Genomic DNA, 17,391 nt, shown 5'->3' on the forward strand with positions numbered 1-17,391 from the left:
AAAACATGTTTTATTTGCATCAGTATATACAAAAGGATTGGGCAAAGGCTTTCAAACTTATATGAAGCCATTTCCCAATTATATATATGTTTTTAGATCTTCCCACAAATGACAATCACAACATGGAACCATCGCGAGCATACATTAGAGAAGAGAACTGTGAAATGAAGATATGAACAGCATCCATTTTCAATTAGTTTTCTTGTTTATGCAGCCACAGAGATATTCTCAAGAAATATGACAAAACCATCTTTCCCAGGCCCCCACCCCCACCCCTACAAAATATATTATAGAAAATAAGACAAAATTGAAGAATTAATAGGATTTACCTAATAATCATAAGTTTACAAAATAATCTCCTTGGAAATATCATCTGCGCACAGGTAAAAATCAGTTAATTTTGAGAATAGCTTTTGCTTCAAATACCATACTAGCTGTTACATATTTAATTAAACCTTTCGCTTACAATACATATGTCGAAGAAAAGAATGTGCAAGAAATAAATTCTGGCAAATTAAAAGTTTAAACTAAAGAAATTAAATTGAACTATTATGTGTTGATTATATCTCATTAAGTCAACTGAAATTATTATAGGTGGGGAACCATATACCGAATACTTTTTATTACTTTTTTAGATTTATTTTAACTTACTTAAAAATGTTTTATAAAGGTTATTTGACAATATCAAAGAATTAAATAACAGGATTTAATTATCAAAATTTTACAAAATAGTCTTCGAAATGCCATCTGCACACAGGTAGAATACAGCTGCACAGGGACCTGTGTAAACAGTTCGCAATGTATGTTTCTGTTTGAAGGCCCAAACTGACATGTAAAATATATTTACATCAGGAGGCGCATTCTACTTTGCAGGCCTCTGACCGCAATCAATTTCCCTCTGTGTTCTACTGAAGAAAAAATACTGTAGAAACAAGAAAAAATAAAGAAGTTTGAACAGTTAATTGCAATTGAAGGCCTCACACTGCAGTAAATTGCGGTTGTCCTTGGACAAGACACTTTGAAATACTTTATTTACCGTTGATGGCATGCGACGGGCCTCCAAAGTGATGTTCAGTGAGGTAGTCACCAACTACTACGAAGAGACCCACCTCAAAATAAAAGGGTGATTATCACAGAAAACATAAAAAATCAAACATGTAAGAGTAAGATATTTATTTTCAGTGCTGTCGTGGTTGTGTCCTGGATGCTGGCATACAACAGCCTACCTGCATGTTGTTCGGTGGGGGGTGGGGGTTCGGTTGTAGCCTGATTTTCACATTTAACAAATTGGTTGCCATTTTCTGGCCTCTGATTAGTCCAAATTAAGATAGTGTCCAATTTTAATGACATTTGGTTTGTAGGTCCATCAAGGGACACCGGCAACTCTTGTCACCTCACTTTCACGTTATAACAAAATGGCTGCCAATTACTGGTCTCTGATTGGTCCAAATTAAAGTATTGTCAGATTGTACTGAAATTCGGTATCTAGGTACCATGGACACAGTTCCTCTCGCAACCTCAATTTCACGTTTTAACAAAATGTCCATCATGCATCAACTGAGTTCTGATTGGTTCAAATTTAGATATTGTCCGATCTTGATGAAATTAGATATGTAGGTACATGATAGGACACCGGTCACTCTTGTAACCTCACTTTCACATTTAAACAAAATGGCCGCCATTTCCTGACATCTGATTCGTCCGGATTTAGATATCGTCCGAATTTGATGAAATTTGATATGTAAGTACATCAAGGGACATCGGTACTTGTCTTAGCCTCACTTTCACGCTTAGAATAAATTTTTTTTTTGGTTTTGTCTTAGGAACCAAACAGGCTTTTTATTGGTCGAAACTTAGATATTGAGCGGTTTTGATGAAAACTGCTGAAACAGAGTTATCGCCCCTCACTACGCTTCATTCTTTCTGTGACATCCTTTAGGTGTCGCCTCACAAGAATTGTACATACAGTTGAGTGTAAGCTAACCTTTACACCTAGTGCACTAGTAGTAGTGCACTACGTTTAAACTACAGGTAAACTAGTTGTGCACTACACCCTAAGAGGCGATGAACAGCAAAACCCCCATACATGCAATACATACAGTACCCAAGGCTACCTGCGATTTTTACCTGTTCTGTATATATAAGGCTATCTAGCAGTTACATTGAACATCTGGAAGTTTATTTTGATGTTATATTTCAACCTTTCTATTCTTGTTATCTATAGACTGTAACTAAGTTAAGACAAATTTACTTTATCAATCCTTTAACTAAGTTAAATTGTTCAAGCCAAGTTTCATTTATCTTTTGGTTCTTTATATTTTGAAATGATTAATCAGTTATATATTTCACATGTATAATTCCAGTAATTTTGTTTCATCACATGAAATATATAATAAAACATTTGAAAACAATTATCATTACTTGAACATTTTTAATTTGATACATTTAATTTTTATTGTAGTTCTAATTTCAAATTAAATTCAGCAGAATATTCATAATTTCATTTTTGATGTGATATTATGCTTATTAAAACCTTATTCAGCCCATAATATATGTTGTACATTCTATGTGTATACATCCAATGCTTAAAGTCAGAAACCTGAACACATAAAGAAATTGATTAAACATTGATTTAACATGTAAAGAAAAAGATTCTTTGAATCTACTGGTAATCAAGTGATAAGAACAGTTCTACATTTCAAAATTCAAAGGTATATGTTACTTGTAATACACCTTCCATCTTCCGTTACTGAAAAAGTTGAAATTTCTGTACATATACCCCTGTGCAGGTACATTGTATCTAATGCTTTGAAGATCTAACATATTGGATCTGATTCCAGGTACATGTATGAGTTACAGGTAACACAGAATTAGATAATGGCCTGAGGGAACAATTAATGTCATTTTTGTTATGAAATACTGGCAAACTTGGGGAGGGGGAGGGCAACATTTTTAGGCTTATATAGCACACATACATGTTCATGTATCTGTAGCTGTACTTGTCATACAACACTTGAATAATACAACACTTGTATTTGTAATTTCATAATTTTCTTCTATAAAGTTACCTGCTAACAAATATATTATAACACATGTGGATCATGTGGACCTTAAGGGTTTTTTTACAGTTCATGCAAACAAGATTTTTTGCAATATTGTTTAAAAACAAAATTTTGGGATACATTTTGATCAGCATTTAAGTGTTTCCCTATTGCATTAAGAAAATTATTAATTGTTCTTTACCTTAAAATGTATAACTGATGGGGATTTTACCTCTTGTAATTAAAGAAAATCAGCTTATAAACTATATTTATTGAATATCTTTATTGTGAAGAAAAATGTATATAAAAAAATTATTATTTTTTTGGATGATTAAAAAAGATTAAAAAAACGATATATTTTTTTTTAAAACATCCACAGGTAGATATTATATTTGGGTAGTGTTAGATGCTAATTACAGGTAGGTAAGGCAGAGGGGCCTGGCACAGCATGCTATAAATGGACCCCTGGGGGGTAATTGGGGACTTGACAAAACTATAGCCAGGTGTTAAAACAGGTACACCTTAAGACAGATCCTCATCTGATACATGGTGTTATGGAGGTCTATTAGGTGGTGGTGAGGTGGGGTTTGGGCCCTGGGGCCCAGGTGGGCATGACAACAAGCATGTCCTGAGAGTACCAATTATACATACAGGTACATGTTCATAACTTGTTGTGTAGATAATATATGTCTCTTACAGTACATAAATGAGAATATATTCAAAACTTAAGATTCTTGATTATGTACTATGAAATGATTTCATGTTTGAATTAAGAGATGTTGGTGAAGTACAATACATTGAATTAAAAAAAAATATTTTTGTCTGATAAAATAATATCAATATCACTTCCAATATGTCGTGACATACTGTATGTACTAACATTTCTAATGCTAGGTACACATAATGCCACCATCAAAAAGTTATGAAAATAACATTTTTTTAATAACCATGGTTAGAAAACATCAAAATCAATGATATTTTTTCAGACCACAATGCGCGATATGATTAAGTCATGAAAATCGTTGGTCATGATGCCACAACTTTTTATGGATACCCTTTTGTTTTACGATCTCATGGGTTTATGCAAGATCTAGCTATAGTTCATAATAATGCATTAGAGTTGATGCAAAGCCCGTACCAATTTCCTACAACTGCTCTTATGGACGTTATAGATAATGTATATGCAACTTTTACATAAGGGCAACAACAAAGCCTTTGTGGTATCATTTATTTCAGGAAACATGTTGGCAGTGTGTCACCTTTGGACACTGATGACTTGGTGTTCATATAATATCAATGATTAAAATCCCTAGGTCAAGTACAACAATTATTTCCGAGTAAGTCAAGAAATGCTGTATATTCATTTCTCAGCTGAAGCACCTGTCAACAAGTTCTTAGAAGAGGTCGTCTAGCAAACTCTGACATTTCCTCAAACATAACAGTAATAACCGAATTTTCCTTCAACAGAAGATTGAAGCCAGTGCAGAACCGCAAAAGTTGCAGTATTCTGCTGTTAACATCCCTGATAAACTTTTGCAGACGATTAGATGCAGCTCTCTGTGCATCCGTCATTTCAACTGGCAAACATAAGTGCTTCAGAACCTTTCGCGATGTTGAGCTAAGTAGCTTAATTGTATAAGACTGTGAGATAAGTATAGTAAATCAATGGAAATCCTTCTTCATTCACCAAGATGTTTTTCAAACTGTCCATAGTATGAATTGGCTTTTGCAAAAAAAATTGCAATTTCACACAGTAGGATGCGAATAGTGTCTACCTTTGGTAATTTGCGATAACCATATCCACCTAATACTTCTGTGAGCTCCAAACATCCACGTTGGTGAAGTCATGTAGTGATTTATGCAATATTTGTCTTTCATCATTGCCAACAAAATTGAGGAATGAACTAGTCAACTGTTCGCCATCTGATACCATTCCTAAAGACGCTTTGACGAAAGCCGTAGAGAGTCTAGTTAAGAAATAATTGAAGCGCTTCCAACCAAACACCAGCATCCGATGCATTGCTTTCAGTCTTGGCTATACATTTAACAGCTTAATCAATGATGCACTTGCCTAATTAACTAGATACGTTACCAAAGTACTAAACTTAAAACGCAGATTGTCAAAAAGATACAAAAATAATTATTTGCTTTAAAAAAATAGGCAAGTTTAACTAAATACCAAAACACTAAAACAGTAAGTATATCGATATTTAGCGTATAGAGAGCTTTATCACTTACTCTAACCCTGCCTAAAGATCAAAACTTTATCATTATTGCAAACAGAGCATGGCTGTTGATTATAATTAGAACGCTAAATACGAAGCATTACATGACCTATAGTGACTAAACAAATTTTGCAAGAATATGCCCTATATAGCCAAATCTCATTGTTTATAAACTGCAGTGTCCTTGGTCCTGACGGATTTGTTTGTATCAACCTATCAGAGAAAAGGTGTTGACCCTCACGTTGAAATTCGCACTGATGAAAGAGAAGTGTAAAAGACCGGAAAGTCTTGAATGTTGGAAAAGAGCAAAGTTTCTAGAAATACTTTCACATTGTTCGGTCTCTATTGTCACTGGTATTTAAACACGAGGATGCATTACTGTTGTTCTTGGTTAAAGTGAATACTGAAATATCTTTGAAACAGTTTCCAACTCTTTTCACATGTCAGTTTCTAGTATATCGAAAATATTTCATTCCGTAGTAAAGGCATTGAACTTAACTAGTGTTCCGTTGTTACTTGGGACGTGGACATCTTACAAAAAACATTCTGGAGCACAACCGTGTTCTCCAAAGCATATTTTAGCAAGCGGGCGACTGTAATACTATATGGATATTATATATATAATGTATTCCTAAGAGTTCTGATCACAACTTCAAGAGAATCTCCTATTGTGGCCAGAAGAAGTGGAAGTAGTTTAAGTTCATGAGCATTGCCCTGCATGATAGTTATATTCAGTATGATTTTCCTTGAAGCGATAATGATGCGACGATTACAAAAGTCATCATGGATTGTCAATGATTATTGCTAGTGTCCAGCCGGAAAATCCAATAAAAATAATTTGAATATTAAGAAATATCAATATCATCAATGTTTATCCATTCTTCTACAAATGACAAGGAATCCATACTCACGCCGTCGTAATTCATCGTCTTCTGAATTAGACGCCATTTTCAACTTAATGTCTACTACTCTTTCCTATACCTACAAAGTTGCTGAAAAAGAAACGAATATATCAAGGCATTAATCCTAATAAACAATTATTACCGGTAAAAATATATTTATATTTAATCGATTCAACGAAAAAAAAGAAGATAATAATACTGATAAACATAATGCCGTTTTCGTAATGAAATATTAACTCTTTTATCAAACAAATATCACAAACATGTCATAGGTCTAAATACACAAGAATACAGAACATTATTATTAAGACATAAATGTCTATTTATAGATTTCGAGTATAAACATGTACTGTTGTATTGCGTTTAAATCTAACAAGTTATTCTGTTCACGTTATATTTGGAATTTAATTTCAATTTAAGGAAAATAAATAAAACAGACACGATACTTACTACAGAGTTCATTTTTTGAACAAAACGCCATTTCTGATTTGAACTTCTTGTCACCGCTCTGCTTATGTCTTCGCTGAAAATAAAAGCATTGAGTTATGCTTCACTTACAGATGACATCCACTTGTACACATCTATCTGTGGTGTCTTTTCTTACTTTTAAAAAATAAGGTATTCGAGTGAAATATCAAAAAACCACATGTTATATAACATATGTAAAATCTGTATATGAATATGTATCATTTCACACGGGTACAAGGACGTTCGGGTACAATGTGGTGTACACCTGTATATAATACCTGTATATATATAATGACGTACGAGTATAATGTGGTGTACACCTGTATATGATACCTGTGTATATATAATGACGTACAGGTACAATGTGTTGTACACCTGTATATGATACCTGTGTATATATAAGGGCGTAGAGGTACAATGTGGTGTACACCTGCATATTATACCTGTGTATATGTAAGGACGTACTGGTACAATGTGTTGCACACCTGTATATGATACCAGTGTATATATAATGACGTACGAGTATAATGTGGTGTACACCTATATATGATATACATGTATGTATATATATAATGACGTACATATACAATGTGGTGTACACCTATATATGATATATGTATATATATAATGACGTACAGGTACAATGTGGTGTACACCTGTATATGTTACATGTGTATATATAATGACGTACAGGTACAATGTGGTGTACACCTGTATATGATACTTGTGTATATATAATGACGTACAGATACAATGTGGTGTACACCTTTATATGATATATGTATATATATAATGACGTACAGGTACAATGTGGTGTACACCTGTATATGATACAAGTGTATATATAATGACGTACAGGCACAATGTGGTGTACACCTGTATATGATACCTGTGTACATATATAATGACGTACAGATACAATGTGGTGTACACCTGTATATGAGACATGTGTATATAAAATGACGTACGAGTGTAATGTGGTGTACACCTGTATATGATACCAGTGTATATATAATGACGTACATGTACAGTGTGGTGTACACCTGTATATGATACCAGTGTTTATACAAGAGGCCCAGAGGGCCTGTATCGCTCACCGGGTTTCATGAGATATGAAACAAGAACTATGCTTAAGAATATTTGCCACTGGTATTGCTATGTCAATATATCATAGGCATTTTATATGGTTACATGAACATTGTTTTTATTGTAATTCTAAAAATGTCAATTTAGCCAAATTGATCCCTTTTACGTGAGATAGTCATTGCTTAGTTTCAGAGGAGAAGTTGTTTATATCAATTTAGCCAAATTGACCCTGTTTGGCCCCGCCCCTCAGCGCCCCAGGGAGTCAGCCCCACCATTTGTACAATTTTGAGTCCCCACTCAATAGTGATGCTACCAGGCAAATATGAGCGATATCCATTGCTCGGTTTCAGAGAAGAAATCGTTTATATCAATAGAGCCCAATTGTCCACATTTGGTCCCGACCCTCAGGCCCCTGGGGGGCCAGCCCCATCATTTGTACAATTTTGAATCCCCACCACATAGTGATGCTACCAGGCAAATATAAGCGATATCCAATGCTCGGTTTCAGAGAAGTCGTTTATATCAATATAGCCCAATTGACCTCATTTGGCCCCGCCCCAGAGGCCCCCAGGGGGTCAGCCCCACCATTTGTAAAATTTTGAATCCCCACCACATAGTGATGCTACCAGGCAAATATAAGCGATATTTAATGCTCGGTTTCAGAGAAGAAGTCGTTTATATCAAAATAGCTAAATTGACCCCCTTTGGCCCGCCCCAGAGGCCCCAGGGGTTCAGCCCCATCATTTGTACAATTTTAAGTCCCCTACCCATAGGGATGCTTCTGACCAAATTTGGTGAAATTCCGATCAGCGGTTATGAAGAAGAAGCCAAATAAGTCAAAGTTGACGGACGGACGGACGGACGGACGACCGACGGACGCCACGATATGGCATAAGCTCACCTTGGTCCTTCGGACCAGATGAGCTAATAATGACGTTCAGGTACAATGTGGTGTATGTCTGTATATGATAATACCAGTGTATATATAATGACGTATTGGTACAATGTGGTGTATACCTATATATGATATATGTGTATATATAAGGACGTACGAGTACAATGTGGTGTACACCTGTATATAATACAAGTGTATATATAGACGTACGAGTATAATGTGGTGTACATATGTATATGATACCAGTGTATAAATACTCACGTACGAGTCCAATATGGTGTACACCGGTATATGATATTTGTTTATATATAATGACGTACAGGTACAATGTGGTGTACACCTGTATATGATATATGTATATATATAATGACGTACAGAAACAATATGGTGTACATCTGTATATGATACCTGTGTATATACAAGAGGCCCAATGGGCCTGTATCGCTCACCTGGCCTTACAGCAACTTTGAAGTTGATTTAGGTTATTTCTGCAGATACTATGCTGATAACCACTTTATTCAAATATCAGCGAGGCTAAGTTTCTTCCTGTCAATAAATAGTTCTTCATTCCAGTACACAACTGGCCTAATATCGGGTCTTTTTGCTAACGAGAAATCATTGTTAAAAGAATTCAGGCTATTTGACCTTGAATGTAGGTCAAGGTCATTCATTTGAACAAACTTGGTAGCCCTTCACCCCACATGCTACAGGCCTAATATTAAGTCCCTGGGCTGCTTAGTCATTGAAAAGAAGTCGTTTGAATATTTTAGCCTATTTGACCCATGTGACCTTGAATGAAGGTCAAGGTCATTCATTTGAAGTTATTGAGAAGAAGTCGTTTGAATATTTTAGCCTATTTGACCCATGTGACCTTGAATGAAGGTCACAGTCATTTATTTGAACAAACTTGGTAGCCCTTTGCCCTAGCATGCTACAAGCCTAATATTAAGTCTGTGGGCTTTTTGGTTATTGAGAAGTTGTTTGAAGATTTTGGCCTATTTGAGCCATGTGACCTTGAATGAAGGTCAATGTCATTTATTTGAACAAACTTGGTAGCCCTTCATCCCAGCATACTACAGGCCCAATACCAAGTCCCTGGGCCTCTTGGTTATTGAGAAGAAGTTGTTTGAAGATTATAGCCTATTTGACCCATGTGACCTTGAATGAAGGTCAAGGTCATTTATTTGAACAAACTTGGTAGCCCCTCATCCCAGCATGCTACAGGCCCAATATCAAGTCCCTGGGCCTCTTGGTTATTGAGAAGAAGTTGTTTGAAGATTATAGCCTATTTGACCAATGTGACCTTGAATGAAGGTCAAGGTCATTTATTTGAACAAACTTTGTAGCCCTTCACCCAAACATGCTACAGGCCCAATATCAAGTTCCTGGGCCTCTTGGTTATTGAGAAGAAGTCATTTGAAGATTATAGCCTATTTGACCAGTGTGACCTTGAATGAAGGTCAAGATCATTCATTTGAACAAACTTGGTAGCCCTTCACCCCAGCAAGCTACAGGCTCAATATCAAGTCCCTTGGCATCTTGGTTATTGAGAAGAAGTCGTTTGAAGATGATAGCCTATTTGACAAATGTGACCTTGAATGAAGGTCACAGTCATTTATTTTAACAAACTTAGTAGCCCTTCATCCCAGCATGCTACAGACCCAATATCAAGTCCCTGGACCTCTTGGTTATTGAGAAGAAGTCGTTTGAAGATTATAGCCTATTTGACCCATGTGACCTTGAATGAAGGTCAAGGTCAATTATTTGAACAAACTTGGTAGCCCCTCATCCCAGCATGCTACAGGCCCAATATCAAGTCCTGGGCCTCTTGGTTATTGAGAAGAAGTTGTTTGAAGATTATAGCCTATTTGACCCCTGTGACCTTGAATGAAGGTCAAGGTCATTTATTTGAACAAACTTGGTAGCCCTTCATCCCAGCATGCTACAGGCCCAATATCAAGTCCCTGGGCCTCTTGGTTATTGAGAAGTTGTTTGAAGATTATAGCCTATTTGACCCCTGTGACCTTGAATGAAGGTCAAGGTCATTTATTTGAACAAACTTGGTAGCCCTTCATCCCAGCATGCTACAGGCCCAATATCAAGTCCCTGGGCCTCTTGGTTATTGAGAAGAGGTTGTTTGAAGATTACAGCCTATTTGACCCCTGTGACCTTGAATGAAGGTCAAGGTCATTTATTTGACCAAACTTGGTAGCCCTTCATCCCAGCATGCTACAGGCCCAATATCAAGTCCCTGGGCCTCTTGGTTATTGAGAAGAAGTTGTTTGAAGATTAAAGCCTATTTGACCCCTGTGACCTTGAATGAAGGTCAAGGTCATTTATTTGAACAAACTGGGTAGCCCTTCATCCTAGCATGCTACAGGCCTAATATCAAGTCCATGGGCCCCTTTGTTATTGAGAAGAAGTTGTTTAAATGAAAAGTTGACGCCGGACGGCCGGACGGACGGACGACGGACGCCGCACCACGGCATAAGCTCACTTGCCCTTCGGGCAGGTTAGCTAATCATGAAGTATGGGTAAAATGTATTGTACTTTTGCAAATAATGCCTTTGCATATAAATGATAAATGGACATATAGGTACAAGATGGTGTATCGGAGTATGGTGCCTGTGTATAATTTCTCCCATGTAATTAAATTCCATAGTCTTTCAAAAGCAGGCCACGTGGACATGATGGCGATTAGTAGAAAACCGTTGAGGACTTTATTTTTATAGACATCATTTAACAAATGTTCAATAATAGCCATTGTATAGATCATCAACATTCGACTTATTCATCGAAAGGATCGATTTTTTAACTCTATATAATTATATTAATGTAAAATCACTAGATATACCATACGATATACCATACGATAGACCATTAGAAATTGCATAATATATAGCATAAGATATAACACGATACCTACCATAAAATATACCATAATATATAGCATAGCAAATACCATTAGATATATAGATGTTACACAACGAGTGGTTGTTGAATATGAAATTTATTTCACACGAGTGAGTTCTTTTTCAAAAAAAAAGTTCGTGTCTTTTGAAACTTTGAAAAGATACTGACGATTAGACATGACATACGATATACCATAAGATATACCATTTGACATGCCATAATATATAGTAATACGCATGCAATGCCAACATTTTTGTGTCAAATTAAATAAAACGTTGATTGCACACTCATTGGTACACTGTGGTTATTAATCAAAAGACGCGGGACAAGTCGTTCATTATATCGCCATAAACAGTTAATGAAAAAAGTGAATTAGTAAAAAAAATAAATTGTGAAATGCTTCACTTTACCATGGCCGTGGTAAAATAAAGCGCCCAGCCCATCCCTAAATTCCCAGACCACCAACATATTTGTGTGTGTGTGTGTGTGTGTGTGTGTGTGTGTGTGGGTGGGTGTGTGTGTGTGTGTGTATTATTGTATTGAGTGAAATGAAACTAGGTAATCTAAAACGGATTTAGTAAAAAAAAAGTTACTTAGTAAGAAAATAGTGAAATGCTTCATTTTACCAAGGCCATGGCAAAGTGAAGCGCCCTACCCCAGCCTATTTTTTTGTTTATCAGATTTAGAGAGAAAAAAAAATCTAACTGATCAAATAAATTGTGTGAATAAAAGTCAATTGAAAACAAATTATAAGGTTGCCCACCTTTACCATGGTGAGGGGGTGTAGGGTTAATTTCTTCATAATGGGGAAAATGAACCGCGGTTCACTTTACCATTACGGTATTTTGACCCCAGTGCTTTTCAACATGCTTAAAAATACCATGCCACACCGGGAATAGAGATAATTACTGATGATTATCACGATCAAAATAAACGAACTGGGTTAAAATGTACCTTTAAGCCTATCCAGTCATTTCGATAAATTACATTCGGTGCTTAAGTATTAAAACAATTGTTGTGAGCGCGTCGACGTCACTGAAGATTGTCTTGGTGTATCATGGTTTGTTTGACAATCGCTAGACAAACTTGTGACTATATTTTGCATTTGTATGCTGTCTATAGCTAACTACCTATAGACAAAAGTGTAACTTATTTGCCAGCAAGTTCGTAATTAATTATTATTGTCAAAACCAGAAAGTATCTGTTCCGGAGATGAGAAGAAGTAGTGGTATATGTAAGATTACCATATATCTGTCCCGGGGTAGGAGAAAAGCAGTAATGTCTGTCTGAATACCGAAAATCTGTTCCGGGGAGAGAGTATAGTGATCTCAGTCTGACTAACAGATATATGTCCCGGGGATAGAGAGAAGTGAGAAGTACTGATGTCTGTCTGACTAACAGATATATGTCCCGGGGATAGAGAGAAGTGAGAAGTGCTGATGTCTGTCTGACTAACAGATATATGTCCCGGGGATAGAAAGAAGTGAGAAGTACTGATGTCTGTCTGACTAACAGATATATGTCCCGGGGATAGAGAGAAGTGAGAAGTACTGATGTCTGTCTGACTAACAGATATATGTTCCAGAGGTGGAACGACATTGCAATGTCTATCTGTTTAACATAAATCTATCCGGGGGTGGAGTGAAATTATAATGCCTGTCTTGCTAACGATATCTGTCCCGGGTAGACTTAAATTCTAATGCCAGCTCTAGATAGTAAAATCTTGTTTACACAACTGTATTTCGATGATTATTTCAATGGATAATCATTCTAATTTGTACACATATCACCCATAAAACTACAACTAACAACAAAAAACATCGGTACACCTTACCTTGGCTTCCAAAAGAGTGTAAATCGTCTCCTATCACCATACAGCCATTGTAAAATCACTCCTTAGGACATGGTATATATAAAATTCATGTACCATGTAGCGCTTCAGTGCGCCTCTTAATTGTTTACAATCTCACAAACAGTAACGTGCACCATACGTCCTGTGCAACTACGCTACACATTCAATAATGTTCTCAATTACGTACATAACACATTTGAATTGATCTATTTATTTATCTATCTTGTATATAGAATAATGGGTAAAACCGTTTAATCGACCTTTGTCTCATTTCCGTTGTATCAATATAACAGGATGGTATCTTGCCTATGGCCACTTTTGATAGGAATTTTTAGTTAATAAGCTTTTGATAACGTGGTTGGAAACAAACCCTGATTATCCGACAAAACAACAATATGATCCATTTTCTGTCAATTTAATTATATCCGTCACAAAATTATCACGCTATCTTAACATAATGAGATATTCTCATATTGTTTCGTAGTTTAGGAACTCATGTAAAACTATTAATTTTACCGATGTTGATTGATAATGGTGTATTACGGTTTCTATCACAGTACCCTGTGTTATTCCACTCTCGAGCCATTGTTTAAATGTGCCGACAGTTGGATATATATCCCCACTAGTGGAATATGACCTTCCGGTATTTTGATTAGTCAAGAATTCGAACTTTGGCCCGAGCTGCAATTGTTATTGACGTCATCAATAATCGAATGACATCACATCACCGGGTCCCGGCCGTCACCTGTACACCATATTTGCATACGCGAAATTAGACTTGGTCACATTTCCCTTTAATTCAAGTTGATATTATTGTGGTAGAATCAGGTCACTCCACCCGTGATTTTGGTATTTGGAAGCTATTTTTTTAAGTTACAAAAGACAATCGCTAAAGCCCGTATTTTTTGTGACTTTTAAAAAATAATTTTAATCCTGTGAAATAAATTCCATATCCAACAACTACTCGTTTTGTAACCTCTATTTTTTTCAAAATTGCAATACAAGCTGCATTATCATGTATGTATTCCTACGGAGTGATCTGGTAACTGTAGGGGATTCCCCGATCTATTATATTTCATTTAAATGAACGCAATTACTGATTGACCGAGTATGCCCTAGCTGTCCTTTTAAACTGTAAAACACCGGCATGAGTCATTACTATTCGGGACTGTACATAAAAAGCTATTGCATACGGTTTACACAGGTGAGGGAAATGCTATCTCAGAGGAAATTAATTTACACTAGATATGTTGTTTCAAAATATCAGCTAGAAAACAAACAACAATAGGTATTTTCTCTATATCTGGGTACTTCATTAGAATATATTTCTTTTCATCTGATTTCATATATTTTGCTTTTCCAATGGGAAAAGATGATATCATGCAAAGTAATGGTGTAAGGGAAATGGTATAACGGACGCACAGACAGAATATATACAAGGTAATGGTATAAAGGACACACAGACAGAATATATACAGGGTAATGGTATAAAGGACACACAGACAGAATATATACAGGTCAATGGTATGAAGGACACACAGGCAGAATTCATAAGGGTAATGGTATAAAGAACACACAGACAGAATATATACAGGGTAATGGTATAAAGGACACACAAACAGAATATATACAGGGTAATTGTATAAAGGACACACAGACAGAATATATACAGGGTAATGGTATAAAGGACACAAAGACAGAATATATACAGGGTAATGGTATAAAGGACACACAGACAGAATATATACAAGGTAATGGTATGAAGGACACAGACAGAATATATACAGGGTAATGGTATAAAGGACACACAGACAGAATATATATAGGGTAATGGTATAAAGGACACACAGACAGAATATATACAAGGTAATGGCATAAAGGATACACAGACAGTATATATACAGGGTAATGGTATAAAGGACACACAGACAGAATATATACAGGGTAATAGTATAAAGGACACACAGAAAGAGTATATATATACAGGATAATGGTATAAAGGACACACAGACAGAATATATACAGGGTAGTGGTATATAGGACACAGAGACAAAATATATATAGGGTAATGGTATAAAGGACACACAGACAGAATATGTACAGGGTAATGGCATAAAGGATACACAGACAGAATATATACAAGGTAATGGTATAAAGGACACACAGACATAATATATACAGGGTAATGGTATAAAGGACACACAGACAGAATATATACAGGATAATGGCATAAAGGATACGCAGACAGAATATATATACAGGGTAATGGCATAAAGGATACACATACAGAATATATACAAGGTAATGGTATAAAGGACGCACAGACAGAACATACAGGATAATAGTCAAAAGTACACACAGACAGAATATATACATGGTAATGGTATAAAGGACACAGAGACAAAATATATACAGGGTAAAGGTATAAAGGACACAGACAGAATATATACAGAGTAATGGTATAAAGAACACACAGACATAATATATACAGGTTAATGGTATAAACGACACACATACGGAATATATACAGGGTAATGGTATAAAGGACACACAGACAGAATATATACAGGGTAAAGGTTTAAAGGACACACAGACAGAATATATACAGGGTAATGGTATAAAGGACACACAGACAGAATATATACAGGGTAAAGGTATAAAGGACACAGACAGAATATATACAGGGTAATGGTATAAAGGACACACAGACAGAATATATACAAGATGATGGAATAAAGGACAGACAGACAGAATATATACAGAGTAATGGTATAAAGGACACACAGTCAGAATATATACAGGGTAATGGTATAAAGGACACACAGACAGAATTTATACAGGGTAATGATATAGAGGACACACAGACAGAATATATACAGGGTAATGGAATAAAGGACAGACAGACAGAATATATACAGAGTAATGGTATAAAGGACACACAGACATAATGTATACAAAGTAATGGTATAAAGGACACACAGTCAGAATATATATACAGGGTAATGGTATAAAGGACACAAAGACAGAATATATACAGGGTAATGATATAAAGGACACACAGACAGAATATATACAAGTTAATGGTATAAAGGACACACAGACAGAATATGTATAGGGTAATGGTATTAAGGACACACAGACAGAATATATACATGGTAATGGTATAAAGGACACACAGACAGAATATATACATGGTAATGGTATAAAGGACACAGAGACAAAATATATACAGGGTAAAGGTATAAAGGACACACAGACAGAATATATACAGAGTAATGGTATAAAGAACACACAGACATAATATATACAGGTTAATGGTATAAACGACACACATACGGAATATATACAGGGTAATGGTATAAAGGACACACAGACAGAATATATACAGGGTAAAGGTTTAAAGGACACACAGACAGAATATATACAGGGTAATGGTATAAAGGACACAGACAGAATATATACAGGGTAAAGGTATAAAGGACACAGACAGAATATATACAGGGTAATGGTATAAAGGACACACAGACAGAATATATACAAGATGATGGAATAAAGGACAGACAGACAGAATATATACAGAGTAATGGTATAAAGGACACACAGTCAGAATATATATACAGGGTAATGGTATCAAGGACACACAGACAGAATTTATACAGGGTAATGATATAGACGACACACAGACAGAATATATACAGGGTAATGGAATAAAGGACAGACAGACAGAATATATACAGAGTAATGGTATAAAGGACACACAGACAGAATATATACAGAGTAATGGTATAAAGAACACACAGACATAATATATACAGGTTAATGGTATAAACGACACACATACGGAATATATACAGGGTAATGGTATAAAGGACACACAGACAGAATATATACAGGGTAAAGGTTTAAAGGACACACAGACAGAATATATACAGGGTAATGGTATAAAGGACACAGACAGAATATATACAGGGTAAAGGTATAAAGGACACAGACAGAATATATACAGGGT

General features: G+C 35.7%; 1 long non-coding RNA gene across 1 annotated transcript; it reads right to left on the reverse strand.

The window, feature by feature from the left end:
- Nucleotides 1–5,332: 5,332 nt before the first annotated feature.
- Nucleotides 5,333–13,440, reverse strand: LOC117319941. Its single transcript, XR_004530875.1, has 3 exons — nt 13,365–13,440; nt 6,619–6,691; nt 5,333–6,258 (listed from the first exon to the last, which is right to left on the reverse strand). It is a non-coding gene; the product is annotated as an uncharacterized LOC117319941 (long non-coding RNA).
- Between the last annotated feature and the right edge of the window lie 3,951 nt (nt 13,441–17,391).

The sequence above is a fragment of the Pecten maximus genome, unplaced genomic scaffold (assembly GCF_902652985.1).
Source record: "Pecten maximus unplaced genomic scaffold, xPecMax1.1, whole genome shotgun sequence".
Classification (NCBI taxonomy): domain Eukaryota; kingdom Metazoa; phylum Mollusca; class Bivalvia; order Pectinida; family Pectinidae; genus Pecten; species Pecten maximus.